Source organism: Equus asinus, chromosome 20, assembly GCF_041296235.1.
Source record: "Equus asinus isolate D_3611 breed Donkey chromosome 20, EquAss-T2T_v2, whole genome shotgun sequence".
Classification (NCBI taxonomy): domain Eukaryota; kingdom Metazoa; phylum Chordata; class Mammalia; order Perissodactyla; family Equidae; genus Equus; species Equus asinus.
In genome coordinates, this window is record NC_091809.1 from 104,060,936 (window position 1) to 104,084,560 (window position 23,625).

The following is a 23,625-nucleotide window of genomic DNA, read 5'->3' on the forward strand; positions in this document are numbered from 1 at the left end:
TCTACCATATGATCCAGCTATTCCACTGCTGGGTATTTATCCAAAGAACTTGAAAATGCAAACGCATAAAGATACATGCACCCCTGTGTTCATTGCAGCATTACTTGTAAGCACCCTAGGTGCCCATCAAGGGATGAATGGATAAAGAAGATGTGGTATACATACACAATGGACTACTACTCAGCCATAAGAAAGGATGAAATCCAGCCATTTGTGACAACATGGATAGACCTTGAGAGTATTATGCTAAGTGAAATAAGTCAGATGGAGAAAGTCAAATACCGTATGATCTCACTCATAAGTAGAAAATAAGAAACAAGGACTGGGGCCAGCCACATGGCCAAGTGGTTAAGTTTGTGCGCTCCACTGAGGCAGCCCAGGGTTTTGCCAGTTCAGATCCTGGGCACGGACATGGCACCGCTCGTCAGGCCACTATCAGGTGGTGTCCCACATGCCACAAGTAGAAGGACCTGCACTGGGATATACAACTATGTACAGGTGAGATTTGGGGAGATAAAGCAGAAAAAAACAAGAGAAAAGATTGGCAACAGTTCTTAGCTCAGGTGCTAATCTTTAACAAAACAAAACAAAACAAGGACAAACAAACACATAGCAACAGAGATTGGACCGGTGGTTACCAGAGGGGAAGGGGGAAGGGAGGAGGGTGAAAAGGATGACTAGGCATACATGTGTGGTGACAGATTATAATTAGTCTTTGGGTGGAGAACATGATGTAATCTACACAGAATTTGAAATATATTATGAGGTACATCTGAAAGTTATATAATGTTATCATCCAAGGTTACTGCTATAAAAACCAAAATAAAAATTCAAAAAATAAAACAAAAACAAACAAAAATAAAATAAAAAATTAAACAAACAAACACTCAAGTGGGAAATGGCTAGGAACTGAACTGAACCGAAGGCTAGTGCGACAAGGAATGAAGAGGCTAGCTTGGCAGAAATCTGCTGCGTTTCTCACCAACATTTAAATACATTTATCTGATGACAGAACTTAGGAGAAGTCATATCCTGATGATGAAATGCTTGTTAAAGAAAATCAGATTTCAACTTCTCCCCAAATAACCTCTTTTTTTACCTTTTTTCTCTCAAACTCTAAAACATTTCAAACCATTCTTAATTTGAATACATTAGATTTTACTACTTCTCAGTAATTTTAATTTTCACAGTCTGTTTGCTACACACAGGCAAGTGCACGAACCTGCAGGTTGGCAATCTTTCACGCCAAGTCATAAACAGTTGCTAATTCTGGCTCTTCTGAACCACGCTGGAAGTGATAGGGGAGGGTGCAGTGGGTGAAAGAAAACTGATCCTTTCATGACCAGAATATCACTTGCAAGAGCCAAATTCAAACTTGCTTAACGAAAAAGGGCATTTGTGAGATACAGGGGCATTTCATAGAATGCGATAGCAGAAAGTCTATACTCTGAATTCAGAATGAAGTGAATCAAAGAAATACTAAGTTATATACCGGAGTAACTCGCTCTCTCTGTGGCCACGTGGTCTCTTATCCCTGCACTTCGAAATCTTTGTCACTCTTCCTTTGTCTCTGTACAGCAGCTTTGTCTCTAATTGTGCAAGGGCTGATCTATAGGCTCTGCCAGTCCCGACATGCACATGGACTAACTAGACTTTTATATCCTAATTCCAAATCCTTAGGGGACTGGCCCATTTTTGTGCCAGGTTAAGCTTGCTGGATTTAGCCAATAAGTGTGTGCCATGCAACACCTGGGATATACTTATACTAAAAAATTCTGTTATCTGAAATTCAAATTTAACTGAGTGTCCTTGTTTTATCTGGCAATCCTATGTCGGGCATTCTCTATTGGTCCAATCAGCTGTTGAAGGCATGGGGACACAGCAAAGGGGGCAAAGGGTGGACTTGCCCTTCAGCTAGTTGACTGGGTGACAGAAAATTCTCAGGAATGGAGATGTGAGCTAAATATGTATGCGAAGTCATTTTCTGCATCCAGGACAGAGTAAATGAGAGAGAGGACTTTGGTTCTTAGAGGGGAGATAATAGGTAAAAGATTTGCCAGTTGACTAAGAGAGAACAAAATAGTTTCAACCAAGCAAATTTTTTAAGTGATATATACATTTAATCATTTATAAGGTGGATTGAAAGGAAAGGTCATCAATATGGTTGATTTAGATTTCATTCCACAAACATTATCTGAAGGCCTTTGTGCTAGCAGTTTAAAAGCATGTATTTTTTTCTTTTAATTTAGATAAACATCCTGAGAGGTGACATTATCATTACAGTTTTGCAGGTGAGGATGTTGAAGGTCAAACAGGCTAATAACCTACTTAAGGTAACCTGGCTAGAAGGCAACGGAAACAGAATTTGAAGTCAGAGCCCCCTGAAGCCAGAGCCTTTCCACGGTACTATGTTGCTTCTGAATATTGTTGCTTTGTACCCCTAACATCAGCATTATTCCAAGCTGCCACTAAAGATTGCTATCGCTCCTCTATTGGGATCTTAAATCAGCAGCCGCATTTTATATGATGAAAGGCCTAGGGACCACTTCCATATGGAGCACAAGCAAGAGTGTTTGGCTTCTGCCCAATGTTTTCCCCAGAATTGCTTTCCAATATCCCCGTCTGTTTTCTAATCCTAAATGACTATAGCACTGGTTGAGGTACCTTCTACGCTGTTGAGAATAACAACTGATGCATAACCTATGCATATTCATGAGCCGAATTATAGCGATGCATGAATGCTCTACATTAGTGCCTCCTAATCAACATCTACTTCCTCTCTTGTTGTTGTGGTTGTATAAAATAAAGGAATGGGGGTTAGTAAGCTCAGTCACTAATCAAAGATAATTACACCGCTCCTATTCCAAACATTTATCTGCGCCTCTGTGAAGCAGGCAGAAGTGAATGTTTAATGTAGTTTTCAGACAGGCCCTGTGAAAAGAGTAAGAAGGGGATGCTGAAATCTCTTTGTAAAAGCAAAGAATCAGAGATACTCTATTTGGAAAACATAGGAAAATTTAATTCAGTGTTTGGCAAAGTGTTTTGCAGTTATTAAGTGTTAAATAAACAATATTTAAACAAATAAGTGAATGAATGAATTGTTCTGAAAAAAGTAAGATCACAATAAAATCGAAATATTTGAATAGGATGAGGGCTGATCCTGCCCATAAAGATTTCTCTTGACCCCTATGCTGCATACCTGTAGGGTGATTCTTTCAGTACACCCTGCGCACTCAAACAGCATTGTCAATAGACAAAGGATAAACCAAATCATGGCTCTTAATTGTGGCATGAAATGAAGTTGAGGACTAGTCATAACTTTTCAGCAACAATTTTTAACGCCTTTCTATATGTCAGGCACTCTTCTGGGCATTGATGAAACAATGGTGAGCAAATGCAACCACAGTTCTTATCCACATGAAACTTCAGTTTATGGGGCCGGCCCCGTGGCCGATTTGTTAAGTTTGTGTGCTCTGCTTGGATGGCCCAGGGTTTCACTGGTTTGGATCCTGGGCGTGAACGTGGCACTGCTCATCAAGCCACACTGAGGCGGCATCCCACAAAGCACAACCAGAAGGACCTATAACTAGAATGTATAACTAGGTACTGGGGGGCTTTGGGGAGAAGAAGAAGAAGAAAAAGAGAAAATTGGCAACAGATGTTAGCTCAGGTGCCAATCTTTAAAAACAATAAAAGAAAGTTGAGTTTAGTGTGGGGAGATAATAACAGAAAAATCAAACAGATACATGTGTAATATGAAACTGGAATACGAACAATGAAGGAAAGTTACATGGTGCAATGAGAGCACAAAGTAGGAGTCTGATGAACACAGGCTCATCAGGAGTTTGGTGGACAGCCTCTCTGGGGACTGACAACTGGAGCAGATAGCATTTTAAGTTGGTTGAGATATATGATGTTGGTGAAAATTTTGGAGATATCAAGCACAGATAACTTTTCTGACATTTGGCTTTTAAAAGGAGGAGAGAGATTAAATGGGAGAAAAGGGAAATGGTGTTAGACAGGTTTGGTTTTGTTTAGTTTGGATAGAATTGATTTGAGCATTTTTAAATACCAACAGGAAAGAATATGTTAAGAGAGAGAAGCTAAAATTAGCAAAAATTGATACTGTAAATATCCAGAAATTGTGGGGAGAGACAGCCTCCTAAGAAGGGTGGAAAGCACGAAGGAGAAGGTAGACTTATTTCAACAGAAGAAACTAAGGAAATAATGGATTTGGAAGTAGTTAAATTTAAGGTTATGATAGTGAGAAGTTGAGGGAGCTCTTATCTGATGACTTTGCCTTTCCCCATGGAGTAGGTCAGGACATCTGCTGAGGAGGAGTGACAAGTTAGGAAGGCTAGAGATCTGAGAAGGGAGAATTTGAAAAAGTCACTGCAAAAAGACAAATCTAGGCTGACAAGCAAAACACAGCATTATTACCAGGGAGTGCTGGTTATTTCCTGTTGATGATCATGAAAACGCAGTGGTAATAAGACGTAACGCCAAGCGACTTTCTCCAGCATCAATTTGATACTTCAGTTCAGACACGGAAAGGTGGATAGTTAGGTTCATGGAAGGGGATGAGAAATTGCACAGATTTAAGAGAAGTTTTAGGTTACTGGCAAGAATCTTACTAAAAAAACTGAGCTCTGGACTCTAACTTGGTTTAAATAATTGCCATTTTATCCCTGTGCAAACTCTTAAGAAGGTCAATAACAAATTCTTTTTATGCTGCTCAAAATTGTGATAGAAAATCTTCACGTTGCTTTTGTTAGGTGTAAGTTTTATTGATGGAAAGATAGATGATTCAAAGACAAATAAAACTTCTACTTTGTCCTTTTACAAGGATATTTCCATGATCTTATATTCCCACCTTCTTGCTATTGGTCCTCTAGAATTGACATTTCCCTGCCCTCTGGCTCCTGCTTCTAAGTGTATAGTCTCTGATTTTGCCTCATGCCAACCAGAAACAACAGCTTACCACCTCCTATTTTGCAAAACGATTCCCATATCCTTTAATATGTTAATATCAACGTGGACTTCATGAAGATTCCTTTAGATACATGAGGCAGAAGAGCCACAGCACACACTCCGCAGAAAACAACTTCAAAACCTCCTTGGTCATTTCTGTCTCTGTCAAAGTCTCTTTCAGCACCCACTCCATCACCACCTCCATGGCATCTCTTCTCCTCTAGTTATTTCTCCATGCAGATCCGAGCACTTCCTTCCCACCTGCTCCTCTCTCTCACAGAAAGCTTTCTGACGTCTTTAAATCTAGGCACCACGGCTCCACATTCAGACCGTGGAGGCTCAGCTTCTACATGGAAGCAAGCACGTGGGTCTCTCTCTGCGAGGGGCTCTCAAGTCTGTTTACTAAGGGAGCGGAATTTTCTCCCAACAGAGGGAGTGCAGCCTACCAACACCTTGATTTCAGACTTCTGGCCTCTAGAATTGTGAGAATACACATTTCTGTTGTTTTCAGCCGCCAAGTTTGTGATCTTTGTCATAGCAGCCTTGGGAAACTGATTCACATGTGGAAGGACAACATTTCATGTAACACTTGGGCTTTTCTCTGCCTCTTCATTTCCTCCTCTCTTGGGGAAGAGAGTGAAGTCTGACTGTATATTTAGGGGTAGTATCTCGGCATGCAGGGCATCACCTCTTCCTCTTCCCTGTGTCTTCGGGAGTTGGCTGCCACCGGGAACGCTGTCTTTCGATCTTCTCCTTCCATGTTCTGTCATAGAATAGACAGGTGTGTGAGTGCATTATTTGTCCAGCATAGCCTACAAATGGGCACATAAATATGTAAAATTACTAGATCTAATATTAGGAAATCAATTGTTGCCACACACACCCCTAAGCCACGATCTCCTATTTCAGCATTATCAGTAATAAAGACAATAAATTCTTCTACCTCTGTTGTTCACTTCAGACTTTATTTCCATTTCCGTCAATTCTAGACTCTTTTGGAATTTATTCTCTACTTGACTAACTCAAACTTTTCTACAGCTCCTGCATGAGCTCCACCCCACCTGGGATGACTGAGAAGAAAAGGAGATACAGATATGTGCTATCAGAGGAATATTTTATAGTCTCACGTGACCTCAAAGGAATAAGAATGATTTCTGACTTCTTAACAACAATAATGGAAATCTAAAGACAATAAAGACACATATTAAAAATTTGATAGAAAAATTATTTTTCAGGGGCCGGCCTGGTGGCATAGTGTTTAAGTTCGCATGCTCTACTTCGGCAGCCCAGGATTCGCTGGTTTGGATCCTGGGTGTGGACCTATACACTGCTCATCAAGCCATGCTCTGGTGGCATCCCCCATAGAAGAGCTAGAAGGACTTACAACTGGTATATACAACTATGTGCTGGGGTTTTGGGGAGAAAAAAAAAAGAGGAAGATTGGCAACAGATGTTAGCTCAGAGCCAATCTTCCTCACCAAAAAAAGCATACCTAAAAATAAAAACTATTTTTCAACCTAGAATCTAAAATCCAGCCAAAATATCCATCTAGTATGAGGGTAGAATATCACCTTTCTAGCAAGAGAATGGAGTTGTTGAGGAGTTTATTCCTGGGTGAGTGACTATCTTACCTGACAGATATGATTCCATGAAATGTTGCATTGAAAGTATTTTATTGAATTATTATTTTTATAAGAATTACTGGAAGGTGTAAAGATATTTGGCAAGAGGTATAAGAAAATGAAAAATTATTAACTCCAGGAAATAATCAAAAGATGTTCAAGAAAGGAAAATTGGTTTGCCAGTAAAATAGTTACAGTTATAATAATTAAAACACTGAATATTGACTTTAACAATTACAATACGATTATATTGAATGGATGAGGAAGAGTAGTGAAAGGTATAAGAAAGATAAAGTATTTTTACCTTTTTATATCATAATACTGTGCCCATCAATACATTTGATAATTCAAGGGATGAGTGTGTGTGTGTTCACAATTTAAGAAAGAAATAAGAGGCAGTGCAAAGAAGAATTGGGAGGAGCATTTCCAAAGGCAGGAGCAGGCGCATGATGGACCAGCTCTATTTGTTACAAGCTTTGGTGTATTATTTAACTTTTTAAACTATCTGATGTATTACTTTAAGAATAATAAAAGTTGACTTAAAACAGATAAAAGCAAAAGAACGTAAAATTCATCTTCTAAACTTGCTTTATTAATATAGATTCATGAAATAAATCTGCTAACTATGTAGTGAAAACAAAATAAATCTCACCCTTCAGTGATCCGTTGGTAGCATTTGTATACAATCTGGTGATGAGAAACAAATGGGCATGAAATAAAAACTGGAGCCTTGGGCTTCAATATAGGAGTGAAAATTAAATATACATATAAATAAAAATATAGGGAAAAATAAAATTGAACTAAAATTCTAGGCAACCATAAAATGAAAGATGGAAGATTGGAAGTAAAGCCTTGGGTGCCTATATTTTCTGAGCAGGAGGGAAAAATATTGATGAACTTTACACTCTTCAAGCATAACGTGGTTAACTTATAGATACAGCAAGCAGCAAATTCATCAGACTGATGTGTATTTTCAGGGCCGTCCGTATTATGTGAGTCTTTGCTATCGTTCCTGGGAAAGAAACAAAAATCCCCTCCTTCATAGACATTGCCCTCTCTATAAATATTTTTCAAGTCACATGGAACATGTGCAAAATTTACCACACACCAAGGTCTAGTGGTTAGCCTAAAAAGAAGTCTCAAGAAATACCAAAAAAAATCAGTACCGTCTTAATCAGGTGCCACAAGAAAAATGCTACTCAAGTAAAATTAACTTAAAAAGAGAGACAAAAAAATGTCACCGTGTTTGAAAAGGAAAAAGTCACACACTTCTAAATAATTCATAATCCTCAAAACACAATGGAAATTACACAAAATTTAGCTAATTAAAACAATGAATGCAAGATATACAAAAACTTTGAGATGTAACCAAGGCAATATTTATAACAAAAATATATAATCTTAAATTCATATATCAGAAAACAATAAAGTTTCTAAGATTTAAAACTAAAAAATAACAACACATTAAATTGAAAGAAATAGAAGGAAGGGAATAAAAAATGCAAAAGTAGAATTTAGCAAAACAGAAAACAAAGTTTGTAGAAGATGATACAATCAAATATGTTAGTTCTTTGGAGAAATACTAATGAAATTGGCAAAACTGATAAACATATAATGAGTGAATGCATCAATTAACAACGTTAGAAGTGAAAAAAGGACTGTAATTTCCTGTGTAGTGGAGGTTTGTTTTTAATCTTTCAAAGAATAATATGTACAACTTATTGTAAAAAAATTAAAATTGTGATCGTTATTTCTTAGAAAAATATAAATTACCAAAACTGATTTAAGAGGAGTGAAAGCTAAATCTATCAATAGTGATACCAGACTGCTTAACCTAAAGCCGGCTCTACGTTCAAAGCTCACAATATATTTTTATTTGTTCTTTATTTGAATCCAATATCATATTTAGGAAAGTTGCTATTTATATTAAAAAACCTGGATCAAATATCTTCTCTCCAGGGAGACTTCCATAACAGCAGGAGAGAGAGTTATTTTGATAATGAATGCTGGCTCCAACAAACACAGGCAGTTTGACATTAAGCAAATTACTTAACCTTGCTAAGCTTGCTTACTTTCAGTAGCTAATTTCCTAAGACTGTGGTACAGATTCTCTGAGGTTAATTCAAGTAAAGCCTTTAGCCCTGATTCATAGTAAAAGTACATCAATTCATAACAATTATTATTGCATCTAATAGGAGATTAATTGGTAACTATTAATGTTCCCTCCTCTGTGCTCCCATTGCACATTGTCCATTTTGCATTTAACACAGTTAGTTACATTTTATTTCTTTCTATGTCTACCTTTCCCACTATATTGGGAGTTCCTCAAAGACAAGGCAGAGACTTACTCATTTTTAATCTCTCTCAGTCTAGCAATGGATGCTCAATTACTTACTAAACGAATAAAACAAGCAATCAGTCAATTGTCCCATCCATCTGTCCATCAGTTTATCCATCCACCAGGTGCGAAATCCTGCATGATTTGGCCTTGCTTCGCGAATTAATAAAAACATGGGTACATTAACATTTTTGAGGTTTTAAGTGAAAAATTACCTGATGAAAACTTCCAATTCTTATAAAAACAGTCTTAGGGCAAGGTTTTAAACATTCTTTTATATTTAATCCAAATATTATTAATCTGAGTGATCTATTTTAGAGAGTATATATACAGTCATGCATCGCTTAATGACAGGGATATGATCTGAGATATGTGTCGTCAGGCGATTTCATCGTCGCATGAACGTCGTAGAGTGCACTTACACAAACCTGGATGCTACAGCCTACCTCACGCCTAGGATCTATGTACTAATCTTATGGGACCACTGTAGTACGTGCGGTCTGCCATAGACCGTAATGCCGCTATGTTGCGCATGCACACACACACATGCATACACACGTATATTTGTGTATTTTAATATTTACATATATTAGTCCATATATTAACTTATAAATAATTATACATACAAATAAATGTTTCACAAAAACAAATACAAATATAAAAATATGCAATATATAAACATAAAACCACAAAGTTTTATATATACAAATACATATAAATATGAGTGTATTTATATAATGTATACATATACTATGTACCACACATAAATACATATGCCTTTAGAGAATATATATACACAATTTTTTTTCAGTATTTATATCTTGCCTACCTCAAAGATTTGAAGTACTTAACAATAAAATGCAGATACTGACTGGTACCATTAAAAAGAATCATACAGTGATGAGGTCAGAATTCTAGTTGTATCAAAAACATGGACTGAGTTGAGTTTTACTAAAAATTTACCTCTGAGCTTCCTGGCAACCAAGGCAAAAGGCTCATGTACTTCTCTGGGTCTGCCAGTGAGAAGCCCCTCTGTTAGTCTTCAGTAAAAACAGTCACAGCATTAAACTCAGAATTTCTCTATGCATCTGGGGGTGAGATAATATTGAATACGAAGTTTAAAACTCTTCAGGAGCAAAGATACAAATCGAGACCAGAGAATAATTTTTAAGGAATTTTTTTGCTTCAAGGTATATAAGTTGTCCCATTGAAAATGTGACTAGTCAAGAAGTTCTGCTTTAGTTACCAGACCAGAGAGATGCACAATTTGTAATAAATGAGCCTCTAAAATGTTTGAAATCTTTGTAGAATAATTTTATAATCTCCCACACTACCATTTGATAATTGTAACCCAGGTTTTCTAGGCCACTACAGTGGGCTCTGACTCAGAATCTCCCTGTAAAAGATATCACTGAAATCCCGGTTTCTCTAACTTTTAAGATTTAAGGAGACCCCCATAAGAAGCTCTGCACATCCTTGTCACCCGTCTTGATGTGGTAAGAAGTTTGCTCTGTGACCCTGTTGCCTTTTGCCTTCTGTGAATGATGCTAATATCGTGGGCAGCCCTCACAGCTTCCCTAAACAGCCCAAAGGAGGTAGCCACCAAGGAGTGGGGGACGAAGACCTTTTAACTTTGACACAATATCATGCTTTCTATGATTGCACTTCCCAGAGGCCAATAAAATGGAAACAGATGGAGCAGTACTAGAACGCCAAGGGGCTCAGTGTCGTAATCAGAAAGCCTGTTATATGTCACATGTCTATGACAGTAGGTGCTGTTGACGCCCACCTAGGCCTCCTTTCCTGCTCCTCCCCACCCATAGTGCAGCTGTTAATCACTCCCAGCTGCAATCAAGGCCAGTATGAACTGCCTCACACAGAGACAGCCCAGAGATTAAGCCGTCCTGCGGGAGTGAAAGGATGATTAAGAGGAGGCTGGAAAACTCAACCCCTTACCTCAGTGTGAGAGCTCTGCAGCGCGGTTCACGCTCTAGTTTCCTCTGAGGGGAGCCGACTGAAGCTAAATTTCAGTTCGACATTTTGCTCATCTTCTTCTCTCCCCTTGACTTCCTTAAAGTTTTCTCTTAAAAGCTCTCTCTTGCACAAGAGAATCATTTCTAACAGAATGCCCCCGTCTCAGGCTCTATTCTAGGAAACCTAACCTAAGTAATGTATCTGGTTTGAAATAGCCTGCGGGCAGTCTGATTTGACTGAGTCTGGTCTCTGGCCACCCAAGAGTTTTCTTGGAATTCATATTTTAATGCCTCCTCTTTCTGAACTAGATATCCCTAATGGTATCATTGTTCTTTTTGTATTTCCTTTTCCCTATATTGGTAGGGCAGCAGTGGTGGTATATAGGTATATGCACAGCCAGCTGGGGTTGGGGTGGGGCTGCGTTAAGCATTCCAATCTCTCTGGTCCTACCAAAGGGCCTCTGGGCCTCTTAGCCTGGCACCACCCTGGTGTGTTTAAGAGACTACATACTGAGGAGTGGGAAGTTGCTGCTCTTGATTTTTTTTTTTTCTGCTTTATCTCCTCAACCCCCTTTCCCCCCCATACACAGTTGTATATCTTAGTTGCAGGCCCTTCTAATTGTGGGATGTGGGATGCCGCCTCAACGTGGCCTGACGAGCGGTGCCATGTCCGCGCCCAGGATCCGAACCCTGGGCTGCCGCAGCGGAGCACGAGAACTTAACCACTCGGCCACGGAGCTGGCCCCTTGATTTTTTTTATATATACGTAGGGCTTATGGTTAAAAGGGGAAGTTACCTTTAAAACTGTACTTGCATAGGTAGAACACTGTTTTTTGCTTAGATTTTATGTTTACTTGGAGTGACTTGCATGTCTCATAATTTCTATGAACTGGCCCCTCCATTCCCCATTCATCCTTTGGTATATTATAGACTTAATTCTCTTCGTATTAAAAGTTAAATATTCTCTATTCTTTATTATTTTATTCAAACAACCCAACTCAAACTGCTGCCCATTCTAGGAACTCATTCCCATTTATCCAGACGAGTCAGGGAACACCCTCTGGAGAGGACAACAAGTGTCCAAGACTAAGCTGGGCATCTTTTCTTCCCTTGGATGAGTTTCTTCCCCACTCAAAAAGGTGTATGGGTGGGGCCAGCATGGTGGAGCAGCAGTTAAGTTCACGGGCTCTGCTTAGGCGGCCCTGGGTTTGCTGGTTCAGATCCTGGGCACGGACCTACACACTGCTCATCAAGCCATGTTGTGGTAGGCGTCCCACATATAAAATAAAGGAAGATGGGCACGGATGGTAGCTCAGGGCAAATATTCCCCAGCAAAAAGAGGAGGATTGGCAGTGGATGTTAGCTCAGGGCTAATCTTCCTCAAAAAGAAAAAAAAGGTGTATGGGTAATTAAGAACACCTCACAGCCCATGCTTATTTGACCCTCTTGTCATAGAAGCCTGTCATCTGTCCAGTTCCTTGTAGTTACTGTTTCACACAGAAGGCACATTGAGCTTCCACGGCTGCAAAATAATTGTGTCCTCAATTCTCCTGAAACCCATTCTAATGACCCTACATTGTCATGGTAGGCAGGCACAAAGAGCTCCTACTGAGCACTTTCTACACAAAACAGACCTCCCTTCCACTCCAGGCCCAAAGCTGGTGGATGTCTCCCATCCTTCAAATCCCTTCCTGTCATTTTGGTCCAAGTGATTTGGGTGCATAATTCTCTCCCTTAATTGAGAGCTCCTTTTGACAGAACGCATATCTTAGCCGTATTTTTATTCTCAACACTGTGCACAGTTGGTCCTCAGCAGACGTGGTATGTATAAATGATGGACATATGAATGAATGAATGAATAGACTTCTTGACTTTTTCTCCACAAATAGTTAAAAAAAAAAATTGATTGTTGCCTCTTCCAAATCATAACCTATTTAGAAATGAGAACTTCCAAATGAGCTGTTGTATTTTTCTTTCCCTTGCATGAAAATCTCAGCTCTTTATGTAAAGTGGAAACCTCAATAGAGTTGGTAACTTATGTTCCTTAAATGCACCCACTTATGCAGGACTGTTAGCCTTCTCATTGTGTTTGCCCTGAGAAGGGTGCTTAGGAAGCAAGCACTATGTTTAGGCAGGGGAAGCAGCAGTAAATTGTCGAGTAATAATCATAAATTACTGCAACTCTGGGATTTGGAAATTAATGGTGGCGGTGGAGGGGGGTTTAAACATAGATTGCATCCATTAGTGCAGTGTAGGCTTTTTATTGCCATTTTCCACGCTTCTTCTGAGAATGCCTATCATTTAGGGGCATCATAATTAGATTCCACTGAAAATGAAAAGAATAAAAAAAGAGTTTCAGAAATCAGAGCAGCATCATCTGCCTATGACTATTTATAATATTTTTCTTGGGGCAGTGCTTTTTCAGTATTATTTACATAATTTTTTACTATGACATCAGATTCTGTTGCATTTGGGCTCTTGATGTAAGCCAAAAATGGTTGGTGAAGAAATCCATTACTCTTGACATCTCAGCCCAATAATAAATTTACTGGATAAAATCCAAAAAATTGGAACGAGGATGTGCTTTGTTGCTCACAAATTGAAATGTGGTGTAAGTGGTTCCTGCAGAAATCAAAGTAAGTCCAAAAGAGGAGCCTCTAATAGTGGCGATGTCTCTGGAGTCAGATTTTAAAGTCTCTCTTCTATACTGTGAGCCAGTGTTTCAGCTGGGAGCCGGAAAAATGGAGCCTCCATCTTTAGCACACACTCAGCAGCCTTTTTGTCCCACCTTTATTGTTTACTTGTATTTTTTAATTTATGACCTGTCTATCCCACCTACTAACTTGTTAGCTCCTTGGAGGGCAGAAGTCAAGCCTATTTTACATGTATGCACGTTTTTGAGGCCTCGGTTTATCAGCTGTATGAGAGATTCATCATGCTCTAATTTGAAATGTACAACGTTCATACAAATGCTCAGTCAGGCCATATTGGCACCTACTCAGGTCTTTAAACGTGAAGTTCAAGATGGCCCATCTTCGCTTCTTTGTCTTGAGCTTTGTATTAATTTTCTCTTGCTACCTAACTCATTACCACCAACGTAGTGGCTTACAACAACACAAAATGATTACCCCACAGTTTCTGTGGCTCAGGAGTCTGGGATGATGTCCCTTTCACAGGTTATTTCATGAGAGCATCCTCTTTAGCAACTAATCCAGTTTCCTATGCCCTTCTATCACTCACCTGAGCTCCTGAACATATTAGATCCAGGCATTTCTTTTGACTGATGCTTCATGGTCAGAAATGCAAACCAAATTTCAACTCAATGATTTAAAAAATAGCTAAAAGAACAATAATTACCATTTTTAAAGCAATTACTTTCTTACAGGTTCTGTGTTAAGCATTTTATATAGATTATACCTTTTTGCAGAATAAGGAAACTGAGGAAGAAAGAGGTTTCACTATTTGTCCAAGTCACAAAGTTAGAAATAATTGTGTCCAAATTCAAGCCGGAGGCTCTCTAAAACCAAACTCTGCTCTAGTGCCATTCTTTATCTCTTCTGATGATTCTTCTATCTTGCTGAATATCAAGAGACATATCCCATCCTTCTCCATAGTCATTCCTCAGACTCTCAGATGCACAATCAGATTAACTCCTGGTTAACTTAGTAAATTAAAAGTTGGATGCACTGACTTGTATCCTTTTCATTCATGAATTTGGCAAGTCAAAAATATTTAAGCTTAGGAGTGGGCCCCATGGCCTTGTGGTTAAGTTCAGTGTGCTCTACTTCGGTGGCCTGGGTTCGGTTCCCGGGCATGGACCTATACCACTCATCGGCAGCCAGGCTATGGTGGCAGCCCACATACAAAATAGAGGAGGGCTGGCACAGATGTTAGCTCAGGGTGAATCTTCCTCACCTCCCCAAAAAAGAAAAAACTTAAGCTTATCATTAACGTCTTTAAGCATAAGTATATGTAAATACTAAGAATTTGCAATTAGCTTCTAATTTGACATTGCCATTGAAAATGTATAGTATTTAATTTTTTTTGTTTTGAGGAAGATTATCCCTGAGCTAATATCCACTGCCATTCGTCCTCTCTTTGCTGAGAAAGATTGGACATGAGCTAACATCCGTGCCCATCTTCCTCTACTTTATATGTGGGACACCTGCCACAGCATGGCTTGAGAAGCCGTGCATAAGTCTGTGCCTGGGATCCAAACTGGTGAACCCCAGGCTGCCAAAGTGGAGCACGAGAACTTTGCTGCACCACCAGGCCAGCCCCTAATGTTTTTTATATATAAAATAATGAAAATGATTATGGCATGTATACATATATATATATATACATACACACCATCATCGTCATCACTAGCATGTATAGTCTCTACTCTGTGTCTGATATGGTGCTAGCTTTTACGTAAATTAACTCATTTAAGATTCACAAAAATTTTCAAAATAAATATTAACGAGGCTCATTTTATTGATGGAGAAACTGAGACTCAGAAAGATTAAATAACTTGCTGAAAGTCCTATCACTGGTAACTATTAGAGCTGGAATTTGAACTTTTTCTACTTCTTTCAAATACGTCATGTTATCTTCCCAAATAACACACATTAAGGATCTGGAGGGCAGGGACCATGTTTTACACTTCTTCAATATTTTTCCCACTGCTTAGCATGATGTTCTGTAAATTTTAGATGACCAAGAAATACTTGTTGATTGAAGCTTAGAGGCTGAAACTTCACAGAAATTAATTTTGAAGAGAAAGAAAACTAGAGAAGACGTCAGAATGTTCATATCATCTATTTCCACAAAGGGTGTCTTGAAAAAAGTTGGAGAGTTCATTCCAGCAAAGATCATAAGCATTATGTTGGCAACACCAACTATCAGTGTTATCTTTGTGGAATGATAATAAAAATGTGCATTTGTAAAACTCTGTAAAACTTCTGACATATTTTCACGACTGTCTTCAATCAAGGAAAGGTTTTCATTAATAAAATCATAACTTGGCCTCCCTACAATATCATGCTAATGAACAGGAAGGAACGATCACCTTAGACTTCAAAATGTTAACATAAATACACTGGTTTAGAAAAACTCAGCCAGTGACAGGACGTAGTCCACTGCGTTGCTGCAACATTTTGTAGAGAATCAACTTGGAAGTGCCCCCGCTTAGCTAAGTAGACATATTTGGGTGCGGTGAACTGTTTCAAGCAAGCCATTTCAATTAGGCAAGAGTATAAACTACTTTAGAATTACATTGCAAATAACATTTTCAATCTTGTATTGCAATTGTACATTGAATGCAGAATCAAATCAGAATATAGAAATCCCGGAGACTGCTGGCAGGAATGAAAAAGGGACCTGATTCTCTAAACATGGGCACAATTTCCCAGCAGCTAGCTTGGCTTCCTCACAGCCACTCAGCGAAGTTCCTGCTACACAGGCAAGTTCTACAGACATCAACTGTGAGCAACCCATTCATGGAAAATCTCTGGCACTGAGTTTGTCCATTATTATGTCCTTTTTTTCTTACTCTTAGAATAAGAGTGTTAGTAACGCTCAGTCTGGGTTCAAGTCAGAGATCTAGCACCTAAAGGAGCTCCGGCACATGACATAACATCTGTGGGCTCAGGCTCCTCCTCTATCCAAGGGGGTAATAAACCTGCTACTTCTTAGCATTATTGTGAGCACTAAAAGATATACGAGGTAGAAATTTCTTTTCTCAGTGCTTGGAAACATAATTCCTCAACAAATAACAACCTCTTTTAGAGCTGATTTCCAGAATGGTGGTGTGAGGAGCTCCCCAGAGAAATGACAATAATTGGTGAAAAATATTTTCTAAAAATTAAAATCTCTGGAAATAGTCCTAAGGCCCTATAGAACATGAAGAAACATTTATTCAAGTAAATCTACTGAATCAACTAAAAACAGCAAGAGTCTGTGTCATGTGAACCACTACCAGGTTCCTCCACCCCCACCCCGTCTCCAGTTCAGCAGGATGAAAGCTCCACTCTGGATAGGCTGAGCTAAGAACACGAAGCTCTCTCTCACCCCGCATCAGAGTCCAGGGATGTGGTTTCTATCTGGGAAACACAGGTTACCAGCGTATCTCAACTCCCTAGTTATGTGTTACAGAGGCTAAATAATTGCCAAGCAACTGTAGCCAAGAGGTCAGAGACTTCCCTCCTGCACCAACCCCAGAGGACGGGAAGACTCTGCTCCAGGCACTGGAGGACAAGAACAAGCCCAAATCTGTCCACTTTGTTCATGGTGTCAGAGGTCCCACACCAGGAGCAGCAAGCCTACAAGACCAGAGATGATGCCCCCACCTAGTGTTCTGCTCTTACAACAGGGCGTCATTCTGAGAGAAGCAAGCCACTGTCCCTGCCCCTGGCTCCAGAGTGACACAGAAATTTTGCCCAAGGGATTGAGCAGGCTGTAGGAACAGAGTGCTATGAAGCTCAATTCAAGGACACTAAATTTATTTTTGTGACAATGTAGTGACATTCAAGCCTAAGTAGATTGTTAAAAAAAAAAAATAGAGATGTTAGTGAATAAGCAATTAACAGTAGGCTGGTAGCCCTATGAGAGCAAGAAGCTAAACCCTAGACTAACTAGGAGTTTACCAGAAAGCACCAGAGAAAGAGACGGCTAAGAAGAGCTCTACTGAAGACAGAATAGACGTCAGAGACTGGCCTCAAAAACTACTCCTGCAAATTCTTCCCAGCTTAATTAGGTCAGACTGAGGAGTAAACTACGCCCCAGCACACTGTTGTCAACAGTAAAGCAACTGGCCAGCAATGAGTGCAGGCTAAGAACTGGGTGTGATACCAACAGAGGCAGACAGTGTAACAGAAAGATGAGGGAAAGAGACAGTGAAAGGAATCCTCTTAAATCTGTCATGCTGGGCTGCCCCTCTGAGGAGTGACATCAGAGGTTTCACACTTCAGGGAAAAGACTTCACTGAAAGAGTTCGGTCAAGTGACTAAAAAAACCCAACAAACAAGTAAACAACAGCAACACACTTTGGAGGAAGATCAGTATCCAGAGTTGTGACAATAAGTTATGTAGCATGTTTAGTACCCACAAAAAATTACAAGATATGCAAAGAAACAGGAAGGTGTTATTCACTCAAAGGAAAAAGAAGCAGACAACATAAAACAGTTTTGAAGGGGCCCAGATGTCAGTCGTAGAACACAAAGACTTCAAAGACCCCGTAATACATATGTTCAAAGTTCTAAAGGAAAGTAAAGGATGAGCTCTCAAAAGATAGAGAGTATCAACAGAGGGACAGACATTATAAACAACAACCAAGTGGGAATTTTGGAGTTGAAAAGTATTAACAATAAAATCATGATAGGAGCTCCGCAGCAGAGTTGGCGTGGCACAAGAATCATTTATATATCCACCCACAACAGGATACACAGTGATCTTGAACGCACGTGGAATACTTCCAGCAGTGGAGCACAGGTTAAGCCATAAAGCAAGCCCCAATAATGCAACCGTACTTGAAAAAAGTTTGAGAGAGTTTATGAAATCTAAAGAGCAGGGAAAAAAATAAGGAAAATTCACATAGATTCAGGAATATAGGACACCATTAAGCAGAACAACACACATGTAACAGAAGTACCATTAAGAGAAGAGAGGGAGGAAAATGAAACACAAAGAATATTTGATGAAATAAAGGCTGAACGCCTCCTAAATTTGATGAAAAATATTAACCAACACATCCAAGTAAGTAACAAACTTCACGTAGTTTAAATTAAAGATGTTTATCCCCCAGACACATCATAGTAAAAAATGTTGAAAATCAAGACAAAAAAAAAAAATAATCTTGAAAGCAGCAAGAGAAAACGGGGGCGTCACATACAAGGAAACCCCCAGATAAACTTCTGGCTTTTCATCAGAAACAATGAAGGCCAGAAGGCAGTGGGATGGCATATTTAAAATTCCGAAAGGAAAAAGAAGCAAAACGAAACCTTGTAACCGAGTGTCTTAAACCCACGAAAACTGTCTTTCAAAAATAAAGGCCATATGAAGGTATTCCCAGATAAACAAAAACTGATAGAATGCTTTGCTACCTGGCCCACCTTTGAGAAACCTCTCAGATTTGATTCATTTTAGCTGTGAGTAAGAGCATAGGCCTCAGATAACATCTCCACCACTTACCACTTTGTGACTTTACAAAAGGCATTTAATATTTCCAAGCCTCAGTTTCCTCCTTGGCAAAGTGAGGGTGAATAATAACAACCTTCAAAGTCATTCTAAGGATTCCATGAGGAAGTGCATGTGAAATATTTAGCACAGTTCTTGGCATATAGTGAGCACTCAGAAATGGAGCTCTATCTGTAGATGGAAACATGCATTGGTGGTTCTTGCTAATGTAGAATATTTTAATAAATGAAAAAGCCATGTTCCGCTCTTCCTCCCTCACTCTACTTTATTCTAAGTATGAAAGAGATAGAAAGGCTGGTGCTTAGCGCAAACAGGAGCTGTGGCTTAATCCTGGGGGTCAGCCTCCCTAGTTTGGGACAGGAAGTGGAGATCTAAGGCCCACTTCTTCATTATTTCTAACAGGTTGCTGGCTATCTGTGGATAGCTGTGGAAGAGTGGACGTTAAAGGCTACCACCTTAGCAGCAGCATCAGGCCATGCCATAGCTGAGCTTGTGATCAGAAGAGGATCAAGGTGAAGGATTTATCCATGTAGCCTGGCGAAGAAACAGCGCCCAACAGCGGACAAGCAGCAGTTCGCAGGAGTATTATGCAGCAGGGAAAGCATAGTAATGATAGGGACTCATCAGGGACTGAAAACTGCCTCCTCCTTTATTGCTCCAGGAGAGTAAGCTCCAGAGGTTTTACATAGATACAAGTGTCAGGGAACCCTACAATTGTCTTTACTGAATAAAGAAATATGATGTTTCCATGTCTGGATTTCACCAAGAAAATTCCGACCTGATAATTAGGTGTTCTTCACTAGCAGCTTCCCTCTCTGTCCCGTTGTTTTCACTGAAGATCTATCGTGTCTGGTTTTGACCAGGGAATGTGACGATTTTTCTGTCTTTGAAGAATGGATGAGTATATTTCTCCCCTAACATGAAACACCGTCCCAGTGCACACTATGAGACCACGAGGTTTCAATGCTCAGACCATCCTCTCCCTTTCTTACATGCATCCCTTTCCCCCTTCCCCATTCCCTACCCTCTAAGTCCCCATCCACCATTTTTTTCCAGAATGATAGTATTTTTCTTATTAATTATAAACACACCTATAACTTTTAGGACCTGCAGTAGGTCCAAACTCATAGGCAATCTCTACCCTGTATTAGAAGAGGAAACTGAGTCCTGAGGAAAAGAGAAGGAAGGATGTGGATGGATTTCCACATTAGGGTGCAGTTGAGTTTAGTAAATATTTCCTTAGGTCAACTCTGAGAAAAGGCTCTCCTTGCCTCGAATTACTTTATAGCATCCATTCTTTTAACTTTACCTTGAATTGTGTCTTGCCAAAGAGACTGTTCTCACTCCTGAGACCTCAGCTGCAGCATTTAGGAGGAAAAACAGTCACAGTGAGTCTTACTCTGATTCAACAAACAATCTTTTACCTTGTCAACGTTTTTCTTCTCACTCTTCCCCTAACACGCCACACGCATTTCTTTCTTCGTAATTTTGCTCATGTGATTTTTCTTGTTGGAAAGTCCTTCTCTACCTTATGCTTACACAAATCTTACCCCAAATCAACAAAAATCTCAGAAACCCTCTTATGTGACCACACTAGAAGTGACAGTTTTCATCTCTCTAAACTCCCATTACTAATGTAATATATTCTGTCTTGTCTTTTATTAAAAGCATATAAGCTATCTTTAGCATATACTACAGATTTGTTTTTCCAAACTGAGGAAATTGTAGTAAAATCAAAAACAAAATTAAGAAACTTGGGCTTCCAAGTAGGGTGGAGTAGTTGTGAGCAATTGACACCATCACCAAAACTAACTAGAAAAGCTGAGTAAAATAAAAAATGATAGGTATAATGGCATCTGAAATTGCTTAAGAATTCTAAGAGACAACCCAAGATTCTGGTAAAGAGAGAACCACGGAAAGTTGACAAGACCTTGATGCTCCTTTTTCCTGGGGACAAATATCAATTCTGGGCTCACGGCAAGAGGATGAAAATCTGAGCCTTGCCCACAAAGAGTTTGAGAGTCTCGAGTGACTAGAGAGACAAACTTGGAGACTAAAGTGTCCTCACCAGGTTTCTTTTCAAAATATTTCCCGAGTTTGAAGCTATGTGGTATGGAGTCAGAAAATCTAAGCTGAAAACCTTTGAAAAATAAAGCTTGAACTTGTGCCATTGAGGAGAAAATAAAGAGTTTAGGACCTGCCCCCAGAAAAGGCACTGTGGATACAGGAGGCTCAGCTGAGAGCCATGGACGGCTCAGTCTAGGAGAGGGTCAACCCAGGAGCAGACGGATCCTATGAGAACTTGACTAAAGCGAGGTTATGACCCCTCATTCTCTGTGCCTAGAGAAAAGAGGGTGAAAGTCTTCTGGAAGAGGGCGACATCATCTGCCACATCTCCAAAATTTAAGCACAATATTGAGCATTCAATCAAAACTTATTAAACACAGAGATTTAAAAAATGGAAACCACTTGAAAATAGCATGAGAGACATGTGGGGCACAGTTAAAACATCTAACCCACCAGTGTTTGAGGCCCAGAGATGTAGGAGAGAGAGAATGGGGCAGAAGGAATATTAGAAGAGCTAATGGTGAAGAATTGCCAAAATTATTAAGGACCTCGAGCCCCAGATTTAGGAAGCTCTTTGAGCCTTAAAAAACAACAAAAATCATATCTAAGCCCATGTTTAAAAATATTGCTGAAATTAAAAAAATAAACAAATAAATGCATAAAGGAGAGAGAGAATCATAAAGGCACTCGGATGAAATAATCATATTACCTTCAAAGAGGTTACCTTAAGACTTAGCAACAGAAACAATGGAAACTAGAAGACAGTGATATAATATTTTTGAAGAAATAAGCATGTTTAGCTACTGTGAACAAGCCCAGTATCATAGATTAACACTATAATTTCACAGAACCTTCCAAATTTCCTTGAGATTAGGGTTGATGTTCTAAACCAGGTGTGGAAGCAAGGTAATAAAGGAAAAAATAGGTCTAAAAGCATGATTTTGTTTGGCTGTTTCTAAAACTGAGTGCGTCTATATATTTTTCCTGTTGCCATTCTCCCCAGCCCCCACCTTATCTTAAATTTCACAGACAACTGAATTAAAATGCCATTTACTTTAATAAATGAGAAGGTAACATCAGTGTAATTGGTCAATTGGATGTACAAAAATGCAATTTTTCTCCATTTTCTATTTCTGATTATGTCTAGCTCTGGAATTCTCTTTCTAGTTGAGGACAGGGGTAGGGACAACAAATCTGTCAATTTCTTCCACTTTTAAAACTGTGACTTTCCAATGAGTTCAATCTCTTCAGAAAATTCAAACTCCAAATGAGTTATTAATGTTACTTCTTTTCTCTCAGGTTTTCTTTCTTTGCGTGTCTCTTTTCCACGGTGGTATCTGTGTAAATGTCACCCCTCCAGTATGTGCTCATGACTGCAGCTGGGAGGCATGCCTGCAAATGCCCTGCTTTCTCCTAATGTGGAGCAGTCTGGTCTTGTCCATTGATGCCCTCAGTTGGTATTTGCCAAAGCAGGGCTAGTCCCACCTTATCTTTCAGAGCTGACAACCACTGCCAGAATCCCTACCATAGACTCTGTGGCCAACTCCTGCTGCTCCTCTTCCTCTGGTGAGCCCCAGCCCCAGTGCTCTCTGCACCTCTGTACCCTCCTAGCAGGGCACACGGGACTGCCAAGGCTCCTACACATGGCCTGGTGGCCACAGCCAAGCAGGGAGAGCTTGCAGCGCTTCTCTGTAGATCCCCCCCTCCGTCCTTGCTTCTCTACTGCTCCTGAGCTCTGCTGCATGTGTCAGGAGCAGCCAACTGGATATTCTCAGACTTTCCCTTTCCTCAGAAGGAGTTTTGCCACCTCATTCTCCACTTGAGCCAAGACCCAGAGTTTTGGAAATCATGGGTTCCTTTTAGAATCTCTTGTAGTATTCTCTCCACGGCTTCATACTCTGTGAGTCATCTGTCTTCATTAGCTATGGAAAGCTTTCTACTTGTTCTTTCTATCTTATGGGAACTTCCCTAGTTAATATGCTCTGCCCCTACTACACAATGGTTCAGTGCGAAGATGTATGACTCAAATTCCCCAGAACCAGATTTATATCTCTATAAAGAGACAATTTGGAAATTAATACAAATCTTTATCACTAAAAAAAAAAAAGTTGACTTTCAATAAGAATGTCTCATTACAAACTCCTCTGAGCATCCACCGCATCTACACTTTCCCCTATTTTAGCATTTACTACACCATTTTATAACTGTGTATTTATCCATCTCCCCCTCTAAACTCTCCGCTCTTAAGGGCATGGACAGAGTCGTGAATAAACGAACTTGAGCAGAAGAAAAGGGACCAGGTCTGAACCCCTAGGTCAATATAATTAAAAAAGCAACAAAATACTTATGAGTAAGTAAAACATATATGAAGCAAGAAAATAGTTTCCATTTTGTTCCCAGAAATGTTGGCTATGCTTATGCCCAGAGAAGCTTAAGAAAATTCTTGATTTTAGAAATAAATTTCTATGACTCTCCA

General features: G+C 39.5%; 2 long non-coding RNA genes across 9 annotated transcripts in view; one reads left to right on the forward strand and one right to left on the reverse strand.

The window, feature by feature from the left end:
- The first annotated feature begins 391 nt into the window (after positions 1-391).
- On the forward strand, positions 392-6,383 carry LOC139041158 (uncharacterized). 2 transcript variants are annotated; one of them, XR_011495954.1, is made up of 3 exons: positions 392-498; positions 2,250-2,403; positions 6,010-6,383. It is a non-coding gene; the product is annotated as an uncharacterized lncRNA (long non-coding RNA). The 2 variants fall into 2 exon arrangements; XR_011495953.1 differs by having other exon boundaries at positions 2,284-2,403.
- LOC123278852 (uncharacterized) overlaps positions 3,107-23,625 on the reverse strand; it is a 97,470-nt gene continuing 76,951 nt past the window's right edge. For 5 of the 7 annotated variants that reach the window (XR_011495951.1, XR_011495950.1, XR_011495952.1 and 2 more), the window contains one exon: positions 3,107-5,734. This is a non-coding gene — a long non-coding RNA (uncharacterized lncRNA). Of the gene's footprint in view, positions 5,784-9,717; positions 10,020-23,625 lie in introns of those variants that run through there. The other 2 variants (XR_011495948.1, XR_006516536.2) reach the window with 2 other exon arrangements.